At 44.8% G+C, this 14,171-nt stretch overlaps 2 protein-coding genes across 6 annotated transcripts in view; one reads left to right on the forward strand and one right to left on the reverse strand.

Annotated features, from left to right (window-relative positions):
• Positions 1-14,171, forward strand: part of RFTN1 (raftlin, lipid raft linker 1) — a 202,431-nt gene that overhangs the window by 169,275 nt on the left and 18,985 nt on the right. The gene's annotated exons all lie outside the window — the stretch shown is intronic.
• Positions 1-14,171, reverse strand: part of OXNAD1 (oxidoreductase NAD binding domain containing 1) — a 94,836-nt gene that overhangs the window by 1,324 nt on the left and 79,341 nt on the right. The window lies entirely within an intron of this gene.

Raw genomic sequence — 14,171 nt, forward strand, 5'->3', positions numbered from 1 at the left:
CCTCTTTTACCTCTTTTAGCCAGAATTTTCCCTCTGCCTCCTTCTTGGCAGCAGCCACTTGCTCGTGGGTTCTAAAATGTGTGTGGATTGTGGCAGTGGCAGGACACAGAGATGATGGGCTACTGGAACAAAACCAGTCCTCCTGCTCCCCGATGGGGCAGGTGGGCTGGACTTAATCCATGAAAGAGTACATAAAAATGAGAACCATTTGAGATGGTGATTAGGGGTTCCATAACAGAACTTTCAGGGAACTGGGAAACTCCATAGGCTCAGAGAGAGTGACTACTCTGATGCCCAGGAACAAGGATGCAAAAGGGCATTTGCAGAGGCCCCACACATCAAGGAGCCTCGGGAAGAAGACATCCTACAAAGGAAATGGGAAGACATTCAAGGCTAATTGTGCCCTGCTGACCAGAAGTGCCCTGGGAGAGAGCAGAGACTGAGCAAGGCCTCCTGGACACAGTGGGCTCCAGCTGGGTATTGGCAGTCAAGCCAGGACTTGGATGGGCTAAGGGAATTGAGTGTGGGGGCTTCCTGCTGTGGGAAGTGACAGGAGCACAGGCCAGCTGGAAGAGAAGGCACATCTATTAATTTTTTTTTTTATAATTAGAACACATTGGATAATGTGGATGATCTCCCAGATGCCTTCAATAATAGATAATGTGGGTGATCTCCTAGATGCCTCTGATTATGGATAATGTCAGTGATCTAGATGCCTCGGCTCCCTTTTTACCATCATGCTTTCACCTCAAACAGGCAGCACTTGTGCCTCTTAGCAAAGCCCTGCCCCTGAGCTCTAGGAGCCTGCCCTGCTTTAAGCAACAAGAGCCACAAGTGCCCCTGAGGCGGTCCTCGTCAATGACAGAGGAGTGTGGGTGTATGAAAGCCCTGCTCCCTGGCCTCAGATGGGGACAACTCTGAGCATAACTCACCCCTCAGAGCTCCCCACAGGATCAGACTAAGCCGCTGGTCACGGGATGTTCTTAAAATTGTGTCCTTCCTGGGCTGCTTCTACTTTGTTGTAGGACTTCCCCGCTCCCTCACTGGCAGCACATCCTTAATAAGTTACTTGCACATGAATACTTGTTTTAGGGTCTGCTTCTAGGGAACCTGACCTAAGAGCATGTGTAAAAAAATTCCATTGAGGAATATTACATTGCAAATTGAGATAAAAGTTATTGGAGGTTTTATAATAATTTTAAACAAAATGCTTACAGTGCAAATGTGTATATAGTAAAGACTGAATCCTCCTCTCTCCTCTGACCCTCACTTCCCTAGTTCCCCTTTCACAGAGAAAGCTCCTTCCAGAGAGGAGGTGGTGTACACACAGAGGTGAGTGTGCACACAGAGGTGGGTATACATCTGTGTAACAGAGAGGCAGAGGGAGATTTTATACACATAGAGGTGAAGGCAGAGTGGAGAGTTGAAAATGCTTTGAAGATTGGAGTAGTGAGGCCACAGGACAAGAAATGCCAGCAGCCACTAGTGCCGGAAAAAAACAATGAGCGGATTCTCTCCCTAGCCTCCAAAAGGAGCATGGGCCTGTTATAAACTTGATTTTTGACCCAGTGATACTGATTTTGAACTCTGGCTTCCAGAACTGTGAGAAATTTCTATTGTTGTAATCCACCAATTTTGTGGTCATTTGTTATAGCCCCCCTAGAAAATGGATATAACATGCATGGACGTCTCTCCAGGGTCACCCTGTAGGGTGTCCTTGACAGTATGTTTGCATGTGAAGAGTCTGGGGAAGACTGTGTGGTTGAGGCAAGGGCCTGGACTTTTTGCAATGGGTTGAAGGGAGCCATAGTGGGATTTTCATCAGAGAGCTGTACATTGGGACAATTGGCCCTGGAGAAAGGGCCAGAATGGGGGAAAGGCCAACAGAAGCCCAGGGAAATAGAATAAGGGTGGTGGTCATGGGTATCAGTTGGGTTGCTTTCCACCGTTCATAGCAGGAAATCCAACAAAAAGTGGCTTAAGCCGTAGGGGTGTTCATCTCATCTCACTGAGCAGGAAGTCTAGAGCAAGGTGGGGAGGTTGCAGTCAGCTTTTTCAACGGCTTAAAGATGCCACCAGGGATCCAGGTGCTGCCATCTTTCTGTACTCATCCTCAGCCTGTCTGCAGGGCTCTCCTTATGATCCTCCTCACAAGGTGACTGTGGCAATTCTAGGTGTCTCATGCAAATGTGATGACAACAGTGCAGAACAGGGGCAGTTTTCTCCTGCCACATGTCCCTTTTTATTAGCAAGTAAAACCTTTCCCAGAAACCCCCAACAGAGATTTCCTCAGGTCTCATTGGCCAGGACTGAGTCACAGACCCATGCCACTTGTCAAGAGTCATGGTTGTCCAGGCCTGGGGGGTGTCAGTGAGGAAGAAGCCCTGGGCCATCGAGGGGCTGTTGGCTTTGGCAGCCAACAGAATGTGCCACTGAGGGGGACTAGCAAGGTGGGATGCTCCTAGAGGTATTTTCAAGAAGACTGGACTTGTTGACGGTTTAGATAATGAGATGACAAAAGGAAGTATTTGACCTTTAATCTTTATCTGCACTTTTTTCTTCCATAAACTCAATTGTCCTATTTTCTCAAACAGCCACATTTCACTTCATATACAAAATTTAGTGATACAAGTAAGTTGTATCTTTTTAAAAATTTATCCAACAAATAAATACTGAGTTCCTACTGTGTGTCAGCCACTGTGAGAGCATGATGAATGGATGAAATTCAGGCAGGAAGGATTGATTTCCATTTAGTCAGGGGAAGGTGTGTAGTCATGAAAAATGAATGTCCACCCCCTGGCCTTTCCACATTCATCAATAATTCCTCTTCATTGTCAAGCTTCCTGAGGGGTGCTGGAAGACCCTAAATCATAGGAACCTTTTAAATCTGATGAGGGGAGAGGCAAGTATGCCGTTCTGGTGAAGATCATGGGGCAAAGTGAATTTTGATTCTTGCTGCAGAGGAAGAGAGGATGAAACAAATGATCACGTTTTCAAAATCCTGTGACAAATGCGGCTTAAAATATTCAGTGTATGCCACAGAACAACAAGAAAGAAGTGTATTAGGGTTCTCCAGTAAAACAGAACCAGTAGGAGATTATACACATGCACGCGTGCACACACACACACACAGAGACACAGAGATTTATTATAAGGTTTTGGCTCATGTGATTATGGAGGCTGAGGAGTCCACAGTCTGCTGTCTGCAAGCTGGAGACCGAGGAAAGCCAGTGGTATAGTTCAGAGGCCTGAGAGCTAGCAGCTGATGGTGTGGACTCCAGTCCAGGTCCCAAGCCCTGAGAACCAGGAGCAACAAGGGCAGAAGATGGACGTTCCTGTTCAAGCAGTCAGGTGGTGTTAATTCAGCCTTCCTCCACCCTTTGTTCTGTTCAGGTCCTCAATGACTGGATGATGTTCACCCACACTGGGGAGGGCCATCTGGTCTACTCAGTTGACCCATTCAAATGCTAATCTTTTCCAGAAACACCCTCACAACATGCCCAAAAATAATGTTTATGCATCCTGTGGCAAGTTAAGGGCTCAATGTGATAACAAGGGCTATATCTTTAGGTTTTCCCAATGTGTTTGAGATTAAAAAGTGGGAGATAATTCTATAAGAGCTTTAAACACACACACACCCACCCACACACCCACACACACCCTACTAATTATCTTACAGTTTCTGTGGGCCAGAAATCCAGGTGGGCTGAACTGGGTCGTCTGCTGCTTAGGGTCTCAAAAGGCTGAAATTGGATGTCAGCAGAGCTGTGTGCCTTATTAGAGGTTTTGGTGGGGAAGAATCCACTTCCAAGCTCACTTAGGTTGTTGGCCTTGTGGTTGCAGGTCTGAGGTCCTTGTTTTCTTGCAGGCAGTTATCCAGGAGCTGGTCCTTGCTCCTGGGGGCTGCCCCCATTTCTTATGCTTTCCATGTGGCCCCCTAAAAGAGCTTAAAATGCATAGTTTGAGAGCCACAGATGAAGAGAGGGCAAATGGTTCTCCAGAGAGAACTGAAGTATATTAAATCAGTGAGCATAAAAGGTTGGGGAGTGTTCTTGTAGTTATGTGTTCACTCACCACCACTCCTTGAAATATTTTCTTTGAAATTCACCTGGCCAAGGCTTTTAATACAACTAAATAAAAAGGAAGGGCCTATGGGTGGTGTATGGTTGAGAGGCCGCACTTGGCAACGATGTGCTTTCATTGGGAGGAGGTCTGTCTTCATGAGCTTTCTGATGCCATCCTGTGCCTTGGCCTGTTTCACATCTTTTTCAGGGGCTTGTGTAGGGATCTAGAAGGTGGTGGACCTGAAGAGACCTGATTCTGGGAGGCCACAGAATATCTTGGGTGGCCCTTGGGATCTAAGAATAAGAACATGGATGCACCACATAAAGCATTCTAGTTGGGCGAGGGGGAAGAAGGTCAGGGCATGTCTGAGAGTGGGGAAGACTCTGGACCACCCACCCATGCCAGTGTCAACCAGAGCCGCCTTTTCTGAATGTATCTGTTTTTACATGTTGTTTCTAAATTAGATTATAGTTGATGCCTATAGGAAGCATCCTAATTTAAAAAAAAAAAAAAAAACCTTGAAAATTACTGATCTAATCCACTTTTTTTTGAGTAGGTTTCTCTGACTTCTTAAACCCCTTCCAATCTCCTACCTCTTAGTATATGAATGTTGGACCAAAACCAGCCCAATAAAATGTAATAGGAATACATTTCAGTATCAACAAATTGTATTTAAGCTCAAAAGTCAATAATATAGAATGAAGAATACCTGATTTGACAGCAATTATGAAAAAGAGTTAATACAGGCCAAGAATGTCTCTACTGCTTCCCTCCAAGTGCTCTGGGTTGTGACCCAGTGAACATTTCCAGATCACAGCCCATGTTTCTTTGTGGTTGCTCACTCTCTGCTGAGACCCTGCTCCACCTCAGATCTTCACTTTTGAGGCAGTTGCTCGTCCTTTCCAGCCCAACCCTAACGCCACCAGCTTTGTGGGGCCATCTATAAGACTATCAGCTGGCTTTGCTCTCCCCTCCTTTTGAAACAACCACATTTCACCTTACCTAGGAATTACTGAAGTTATCAAATTGCTATGCAAACTCCCTGAGTCAGGGACCAGCCATTCCTTATATTCATGGTTTCTGGATCCAAATTAGTTCCTTTTGTGTTGTAGGTCTTTAACAAACATTGATTGAATAAATAATTGGATAATATGAGGTTAGCACTGCTTAGAAAAGATATCTTTGACCAAATTTATGAAAACAGATGCATGAAGGACTTCTCCCTCTTTTCTTCAGTCCAGTGCTGGCTGACTTGGAGTCTTAGGTTCCACCATGACCACCATATTTGATGAGAAACATCAACAGACTCTAGGGTGTAGGTGAGAGTGACAGTGATGGCGGGAGACACCTGGAAATGGTGGGAAACAACTGGACATGTTTATCTTGGAGGAGGAAAAAACAAGGGTAATCAGGTAGCTGGCTTCCTCATATCTTTGAAGGGCTGACTTATGAGGAAGGAAGTAGACTGTTTTTGTTGATTGTAAGGGAAAAACTAGGTCTAATTGGAGAGTGTATGTGGAACTCTTCAGCAGAGGAAGTGGCTGGGGTCTAGGATTGTCAACTCCCAGATGCTGGTGTGACTTCGATGTTCCATCACCACTAATTAGGAGTGATGTTTTAGGTAGGAAGGACTAGCGCAGTGGTTCCCAAACCTTGCTAGTCCTCAGAATCACCTGAGGACTTATTAAAAATTCACATTCTGGCTGGCTGGCTCATGCCTATAATCCCAGCTCTTTGGGAGGCTGAAGTGGGAGGATTGTTTAAGCCCAGGAGTTCAAAACCAGCCTGGGCAACATAGTGAGACCTTGTCTCTCTACATTAAAAAAATAAAAATTAGCTGAGCATGGTGGTATGTGCCTGTATTCCCAGCTAATCAGAGGGGCTGTAGTGGGAGGCTCACTTGAGCCTGGAAGGTTGAGGCTGCAGTGAGCTGAGATCATGCCATTACACTCCAGCCTGGGTGACAGAACGAGACTCTGTCTCAAAAAAACAACAACAAAAAAATGCATTCCCAAGTCACTCTGCCTCCCTGGAGACTCAAAGTCAGTGGGTCTTCGGGGTGGAGATTAGGGAACTGCATGTAAAAAATTCAGCCAGGCCTAGCAGCCACTGGATACAAGTCCACCCTGACCCCTTCCAACTTGAATAAGCTGGGCATGCATGTTGACACATAGCTTTTAAATCAGTGGCCTCTTTAAACATCCTTTTCGGGTGAAGTGGCAAATTAGGCTTGGCAAATTAGACTTAAGAAGGCTTGAGAACTAGTCTAGTGAGGCCAAGAGGCCTCTGCTTTGATTCTTATGACTTTTTTTATTTTTATAAAAGTGATCCATGGACACTTTCTCAAAATGTTAAACATAGTTACCATATGACCCAGCAATTCCACCCCTATATTTAAGAGAAATGAAAACATATGTCCACATAAAGACCTATGTACATTAATGTTGATGGCAGCTTTATTTGTAATGTCCAAAAAGTAGAAACAATTTATATGTTCATCAAATTATGAATAAACTATGGTATATCCATACGATGGAATATTATTTGGCAATAAAGAGGAATAAACTACTGATATATGCTACATGTATGAACCTTGAACATATGCTAAAGTGAAAGAAGCCAGTTGCAAAAGACCACATATTATATGAATCCATTTATATGAAATACCCAGGTGAGGCAAGTGCATAGAGACAAAAAGTGGACTCGTGGTTGCCTCGGGGTGGGTGGGGGAAAAGGGGAGTGACTGCTAATAGGTACAGGGTATTGGTGTGGGGGGTGATGAAAGTGGTCTAAACTTAGATTGTGGTGATGGTTGTATAACTCTGAATATATTATAAACCACTGAATTGTTGGCTTTAAATAGGTGAATTTTAAGATATCTCAATTATATATCAATAAAGATGTCGAAAAAAGTGACACGTGGTCATTAAAGATAATTTAGAAAATACAGGTGAAGAAAAGAAAGCAAAGTAAACCCCAACTTTCAGCATCACTGGAAGGTAGCTGCATAGCATCTTAGGATAATCCTTCCTGTGTATATTCTGTCTATATTTGCATATTTTTTACAAAAATGATATACTCTTCATACTGTTATACATTTTTGTATGTAACTGTATGCTGAAAATGTTTCTGTTATTAGGCTTTTACTTCATTATTTGTAATGGCCATAGAGTACTTCAATCTATGAACAATTTTATTTTAATTTATTTAATTAGTTTTCCATTGGTGGGTTTTTGCTGACTTCAATTTTCTTGCTCTTGTATACCATTAATATTCTTTAGCAATATCACTGTAATTCATGTCAGTTTTGATTCAAGGTCGTTACTTTTTTTTAGAAAAATAAACTTTATATTTTAGAGTAGTTTTAGGTTCATAGCAAAACTGAACTGAATCTACAGAGTTCCCACACAGTATGTAGCCTTTTCCAGTTGGCTTCTTTCACTTAGTAATATGGATTTAAGGCTCCTCCATCTCTTGAGAGCTCATTACTTTTTAGTGCTGGATAATATTTCATTGTATGGTTCCGCTGCAGTTTCTCTATCAGAAATTATGAATTATGAATTCATAATTATGAATAAAGCTGCTATAAACAGCCATGTGTAGGTTTCTGTGTGGACAAAAGTTTTCAGCTTATTTGGGTAAATACCAAGGAGTATGATTGCTGGATCATATTGTAAAGTATGTCTAGTTTTGTAAGAAACTGCCAAACTGTCTTCTGTAGTGGCTGTACCATTTTGCGTCCCCACCACAGTGAATGCGAGTTGCTGTTGTTCCACATCCTCACCGGCATTAAGTATTGTCAGTGTTTTGGATCTTGGCCATTCTAATGTGGCCATTCTAAGGTGGGCTGTCTTATTTGCATTTCCCTAATGACATACGATGTTGAGCATCTTTTTATATGCTTATTATTTGCTACCTGTATATCTTCTTTGGTGAGGTATTTGTTCAGAACTTTTGCCCATTTTTAAATTGGGTTGTTTGTTTTCTTATTGTTTAGTCTTATGAATTCTTTGTATATTTTGGATAAAAGTCCTTTATCAGATATGGCTTTTGCAGATATTTCTCTTAGTCTTTGACTTGTCTTCTCATTCTCTTGAGGGCCTTCCTTTTTGAAACTAGGGAATTTTTATCCCACGAAAACAAATTTCACCTTTGACTTCACCTTGAAAATTCTTGATGTTGTTCAGAAGCGGTTTGGACAAGAAGGTGAGGGGTAGGGATTAGCACAAAAGCATTATTCTATTTAAAATCTATTTAAAATCTACAACTGCAGAGTTACCTTCCTGTATAAAGACAAGGTCACTCTGAAAGAAGCAGATACACTCATCTCCATTAAATGTTTGTTGGATGTTTTGTTTTTCAGTCTCTTTCAGTTGGCTTCTGCTGTGTAACTAACCATTCCAAACTTAGTGGCTTCAAATAACCATGTATTAGCTCATGATTCTTTAGGTCATCTGATCAATTTTTCAGCCATAGGGCAACCTTGCTGATGTCTGCTGGGCTCTCTCATATGTCAGCTGGTGGCTGAATGATCTAGAGTGGCCTCACTCATATGTCTGGCAGTTGGCTAGAACAGAGCCTTGTGTATCTTAACATTCAGTAAGCTAACCTGAACCTCTTCACAGGATGGCAGCCGCAGGATTCCCAAAAGCAGCAAGTGGGCAAGCCCCAATGTGCTAGCTTATTTCATGCCGCGGTTTGCATCATATTTGTTAATGTACTATTGGCCAAAGAAAGTCACAAAACCAGCTCAGAGTCAAGAGATGGAGAAACAGACACTACCTCCTGATAGGACCCTCTGTAACCCACGGCAATGGAACAGAAACACGGAAGAAACAAGTTTGTGTGTTGTCACGTAAATAATGGCCTTGTGCTTGATGGCCAGTACATGACTGTATCTAATTTTCATACGTGAATATACTTCCAACTTCCACATGCAAAATACCCATAAAAATGGTAACACAGCATCCTGGCAAATTAATTCACATTTTTGGTGGCAAACTCATGTCTCATTTTAGGTATGATTTACAGCAATTTTGATAAGACTTTGAGAATACAAGACAACGGTGGCAGAACCTACCCACAAAATGCTAGGACAGGTGCATTTATTCACTCACTCAACAACTAATTATCGAACAAATACTTCCTTAAGTGCCTGGGATTCATCAGGAACAAGATAAACTCCTTGCCTTTGTGGAGTTTGTGTTCTAGTGCAGGGGCAGAAAAACAAGGAAGCACCAAGTCGTGATCAATATGTGGAAATGGTAGGACACGGAACAGAGTGACGGGAGAATTTTCTAGAGGACCCCAAATAGGATTGGCCAGTCTCTCTGAGACCATTTTCATTTTCTGGACTTTGGTTTTTTCATCATTGGTTTGTCCCGTGGTAGGTCTCAGTGCAGATGCTGATGGGGACCCGGCAGCACATCTGTTATGGCTCTGGTGGATTTATCTCTGGTAGAGCAGGGAGCCAGATAGAGTGGGAGGTGGACTACAGGACTTGTAACATTGGACTAATGAACAGCCAGATGTCTGATGTGTCCTGAAGGCAGGATATTCCAGCTGGAGGTTTCCGGCACCTCACAAGCCCTATCAGAGCTGGGTCCTCAGAGAGCATGCTGTGCGATTAGTGCGATGCAATTTGGTTTAAATAAGAGCAGAGCATAAGGAGGGAGGGCTGAGAGAGAATTGTGGTAGCCATAGCAACATGATACTGAGAGTTGAGTCACCACAAAGAGAATATTGGCCAACTGTGATTGCTCAGGACAAAGGCTTGAGAACGTGGCACCTTTGAAGTTACCAGGCAGAGAAAGTTAGGGAGAGAGAAATCCATTGTGTTGAGCTTTTCCCAGCATCCCATGTCTTACCCAATCCCTTCTTTAGTGAGTCAAGGCTGTGACAGCCCAGCACATGGTGTGTTGTGTGGCTCTGTTCGTTGTTAGCTAGGACAGTGAAATAATCTTTAATCTCCATTTCCCCATCTCTTAAGGTTTTGAACCTACCTTTATTCAGAGACCTTTTCTGGGTTTGCATTTTAGGATTATCAGTAAGCTGTTAGGAATCCACTGCTGATAGGTGGAGGGGACAACGTTGACAGTTTTGGGTTCTAGAATTCCTGCAGACAGACTGGCTCTCTCCGCAGGTCCCCAACTCCAAAATAAACATCTTTTTAATTATACACTTTGGAAAAGCTCCTTTTTTCAATCCCCTTTCTCTTTTCTAGGTAATACGTAAGGTGAAAAATCATAAAGAAGGGCTAAAGATATGATACAGGATCCCTCATTCATCTCTGATGGTTTAAACAGAGTAATAAAGTAGCAAGTCCCATTTACTCCCAGAAAGCCTAGTTTTCTCTCTCATCAAAGCCAGTGGGAGGGACCTGGCAAGTCTCTGGATGGAGAAAATGTTTCTTGTTTAATTGTTATCAAACAAAGCTAGTTCTAAGTTGGCCTGGGAGGACCCCCTCACCCTGAAGCATTCAATGTGTGTTTAAGATGTCAGCTTCTAGAGGACAGGAGCCCTGTGCTATGGCTTACGTGGTCCCGATGAGCAGCTGACAGGATGTGACAGCTTTGTGTTGCTTAACCACAGTCAGAACTGCAGTGCCTGTCCCTGCTACGGGTCAGAGTTGGCCCCAGCCGTTGCCCCTTAGCCTCCGCACGTCCGGCCTCATTACCTTCCCTGTGATCAGGAGCCCTGTGTGGTTGCATGCCTTGCCTGGTTCTCATTCTGCTCGTGCAGGTGTGTGTGGGCAGACACCCGATAATAAGGACGCATGCTATCTCCTGCCCTTCCATCCCATAGCCCCTTTCTTCTTTCTGCCTTCCAAGTAACTGACGTTAGAGAAACCGCATGTACCAGGACCAGATCACCCAGCGTGTCCCAGAATCCACGAGAATGTTATCTTGCACATGCAGGTTTGGTTTTCTTGCCAGCTTGGCATGGTGCTTTAGGAGAAGCCAGGGCAACGTCTCGAGCTCGGATGATCTACCCAGTGTGGATTTTTATCTCTCTCTTCCAGGGCGAGCTGGTGGCACTGCTGGGCCTCACAGTAGGTTATCATAAATTAGACTTCAGGGCTCCAGAGGTAATGCAAGGCCAAAGTGTCCGGCCTGGAGCAAATAAGGGCTAGGTGTGCCAGCCTTGAGTGTGGTGACAAATTAGGAACACTCCCCTTCAGCAGTAACTGTATCACTGTATTTCTCTCAAATCAAATGAGGTGACTTTCTTTTCTTTTCTTTGAGATAGAGTCTCGCTCTGTCGCCAGGCTGGAGTGCAGTGGTGCGATCTGGGCTCACTGCAAACCTCCGCCTCCCAGGTTCAAGCGATTCTCCTGCCTCAGCCTCTCAAGTAGCTGGGACTACAGGCGCCTGCTACCATGCCTGGCTAATTTTTGTATTTTTAGTATAGACGAGGTTTCACCATGTTGGCCAGGGTGGTCTCGATCTCCTGACCTCATGATCCGCCCACCTCTGCCTCCCAAAGTGCAGAGATTACAGGCGTGAGCCACTGAGCCCGGCCACAAATCAAAGGAGGTGACTTTCATTACAATTTTCCTCCTAGAGGTTTGCCTGGTATTTGGTTCTTAGAATAATAGTAATACACCAGTTAGCTTCTGCTGTGTAATAAAGCTCCCCAAAGCTTACTGTGAGTTAAAATCATAACCCACACAGGTCAGCTGGGTGATTTTTCCTTCAACTTTTAGGAAATCGACTAATCTCAGCATGTGCCTGCAGGCGCTGATGGGTGGACCGCAGCTAGCAGCTCCAAGATGGCATCTCTCACGTCTGCTGCTTAGCAGAGCCACAGGTCTCTCATCATCCAAAGGCTAGCCTGGGCCTGTCCTCATGGCGTAGGCAGGGTTCCTGGAGAGCGAGCAGAAACAGCAAGGCCCTTTGAGGCCTAGGTTCAGGATGACCGTAATGTCACATCTGCTATATCCTGTTTGTCAGAGCAAGTTCCAAGACCAGCCAAGATTCAATGGGTGACCAGAGGGACTCTCCCTCTTATGGGAGGAGCTGCTGAGCTGTGTTGGAAAGTGGCCTGGACACAGGGAAGTCATAATAGACACCATTCTTCCAAACAATATGTTTCATGTAATAATAACAATTATTATTTTTTATTTCGTTGAGCTCCTAAAAGGCTACTGAGTTTGCTGCCTTTCTTACCTGGTAGAGAAAATCAGGCAAAGATGTGAATTCACCAGCACTAGGTGGGTAAAGAGTCTCAGAACTGAAGCTTTTTATGCACTACATGTATTTTCCTCTGCCCCCTTTTCTGCATCTAAGAACTAAGCTTTTAAAAAAAAAAAAAAAAATTATTCTCTTTGAACATTATGAAAGCCTAAGTTGTCTAAAATGAGACGACTGCTCTCTTAGACTCTATTATGTTGTCCTAATTACATATCAGCAAAATGTTTTTCTGGGGCATTGTGCATAAAACAAAGGAGAAAACAACATCTCTAGCCGACCAGCGTGCTTCTCCCTCCCTCCCGCAGAGGCCTGGGAGGCTGAGGGTGAGGAAGGCCGGCTGTGCTGGCTGCAGAGGGCTTTGCTGTTTCTCCAGAGCAGTAGGTCGCCCCTTCCCTTCTCCCTCCCTCCACCTCACCTCCATGGGCTCCACTGGATGGGAACCATGTGCTTGTTCTCCCCACCCCTAGACTGGGATCTCCTGGGGCAGAAGAGGCTTCCCACGTGGCCAAGACAGAGCCAGGCTGACTGAATGTGAGATTCATGAATGAACAGTGATACCAGGCACAGCCCTGCCCTTTAGCATCCTGAGGGCCACGTGGAGTTTTCTGCAACACTGCCCGCCGTGTTCCAGCATCTGCCTTTCACTTGCTAGGTAGAGGTGAAGTGGCCCTTCTTTCCGGCTTGGCATTCCTGTCCACCCTGCCTCTAGATCTCCACTTTCCATGGCCGCAGGAGAACAGGACCTCTACCCTCCTCGAGTGCCGCTGTAGCCAGCATGTGCTGAGCAGGGCCCAGGCAGCCCTGAGAAGGTGCCAGCATGCTCTGCCTCCTCTGCACTAGCAGCTGCCACCAGACCTTGCCGTCGGCCACTTCCCTCCTGCGGAGTCCTGCCTGTGGTCTCCTGAGACCTCACCATCCATCCAGTTTCCAGGCTCCTTGTGCCTTGCCCTCTTGAGATATTTGATTGTGTGATCAAACTCCCTTTTTTTTTTTTTTTTTAAAGTTCCAGGGTGCAAGTGCAGGATATGCAGGCTTGTTACATAGGTAAACGTGTGCCATGTGGGTTGCTGCTCAGATCAGGCTATCACCTAGGTATGAAGTCCAGCATCCATTAGCTATTTTTCCTGATGCTCTCCCTCCTCCCGCACCTCTGACAGGTCCCAGTGTGTGTTGTTCCCCACCATGTGTCCATGTGTTTTCACATGTGTTTTCACCGTTCAGCTCTTCCACTTGTAAGTGAGAACATGTGGTGTTTGATTTTCTGTTCCTGCGTTAGTTTGCTGAGGATAACAGCTTCCAGCTCCATCCATGTCCCCACAAAGGACGTGATTTGTTCCTTTTTAAGGCTGCATAGTAGTATGGACTGGATAAAGAAAATGTGGTACAAACTCCCTTCTTAAGCCTGTTTCCCATGCTGGATTGTCCAAGGGCTGATTCCTTCCCACTCAGCCCGTTTTCATTCATCTTCTGCTCACCCCCTCACAAGGAAATCCAGCCCTCAGCCAGCCTCATCCCTCCAGGAGTTTTCACCTACCCTGCATCTGTCAACACCTCCAAGTGTTGATCCCCATCCCAGCCTTTTCCTGGCCCTGAGCTGTGGATTAATTTCCTGTTGCTGCGGCAACAAATCACAGATTTAGTGACTTAAAACAACGCAAGTTTATTGTCTTACATTTGTTGAGTCAGAAGTCTGAAATGAGTATTAAGGGGCTAAAACCAAGGTGTTGACAGGGCCACATTCTTTGTGGAGACTTTTAGGAGACAATCTGTTACCTACCATTGCCAGCTTCTGGAAGCTGCCCATGTTCCTTGGCTCGTGGCCCCTTCCCTGCAACACTCAGCCTCTGCTGCTGCCATCACATCTCTTCCTCTGACTCTGGCCTTCCTGCCTGTCCTTATAAGGACCCCTGTGAT

The sequence above is a fragment of the Pongo pygmaeus genome, chromosome 2, assembly GCF_028885625.2.
Source record: "Pongo pygmaeus isolate AG05252 chromosome 2, NHGRI_mPonPyg2-v2.0_pri, whole genome shotgun sequence".
Taxonomy (NCBI): domain Eukaryota; kingdom Metazoa; phylum Chordata; class Mammalia; order Primates; family Hominidae; genus Pongo; species Pongo pygmaeus.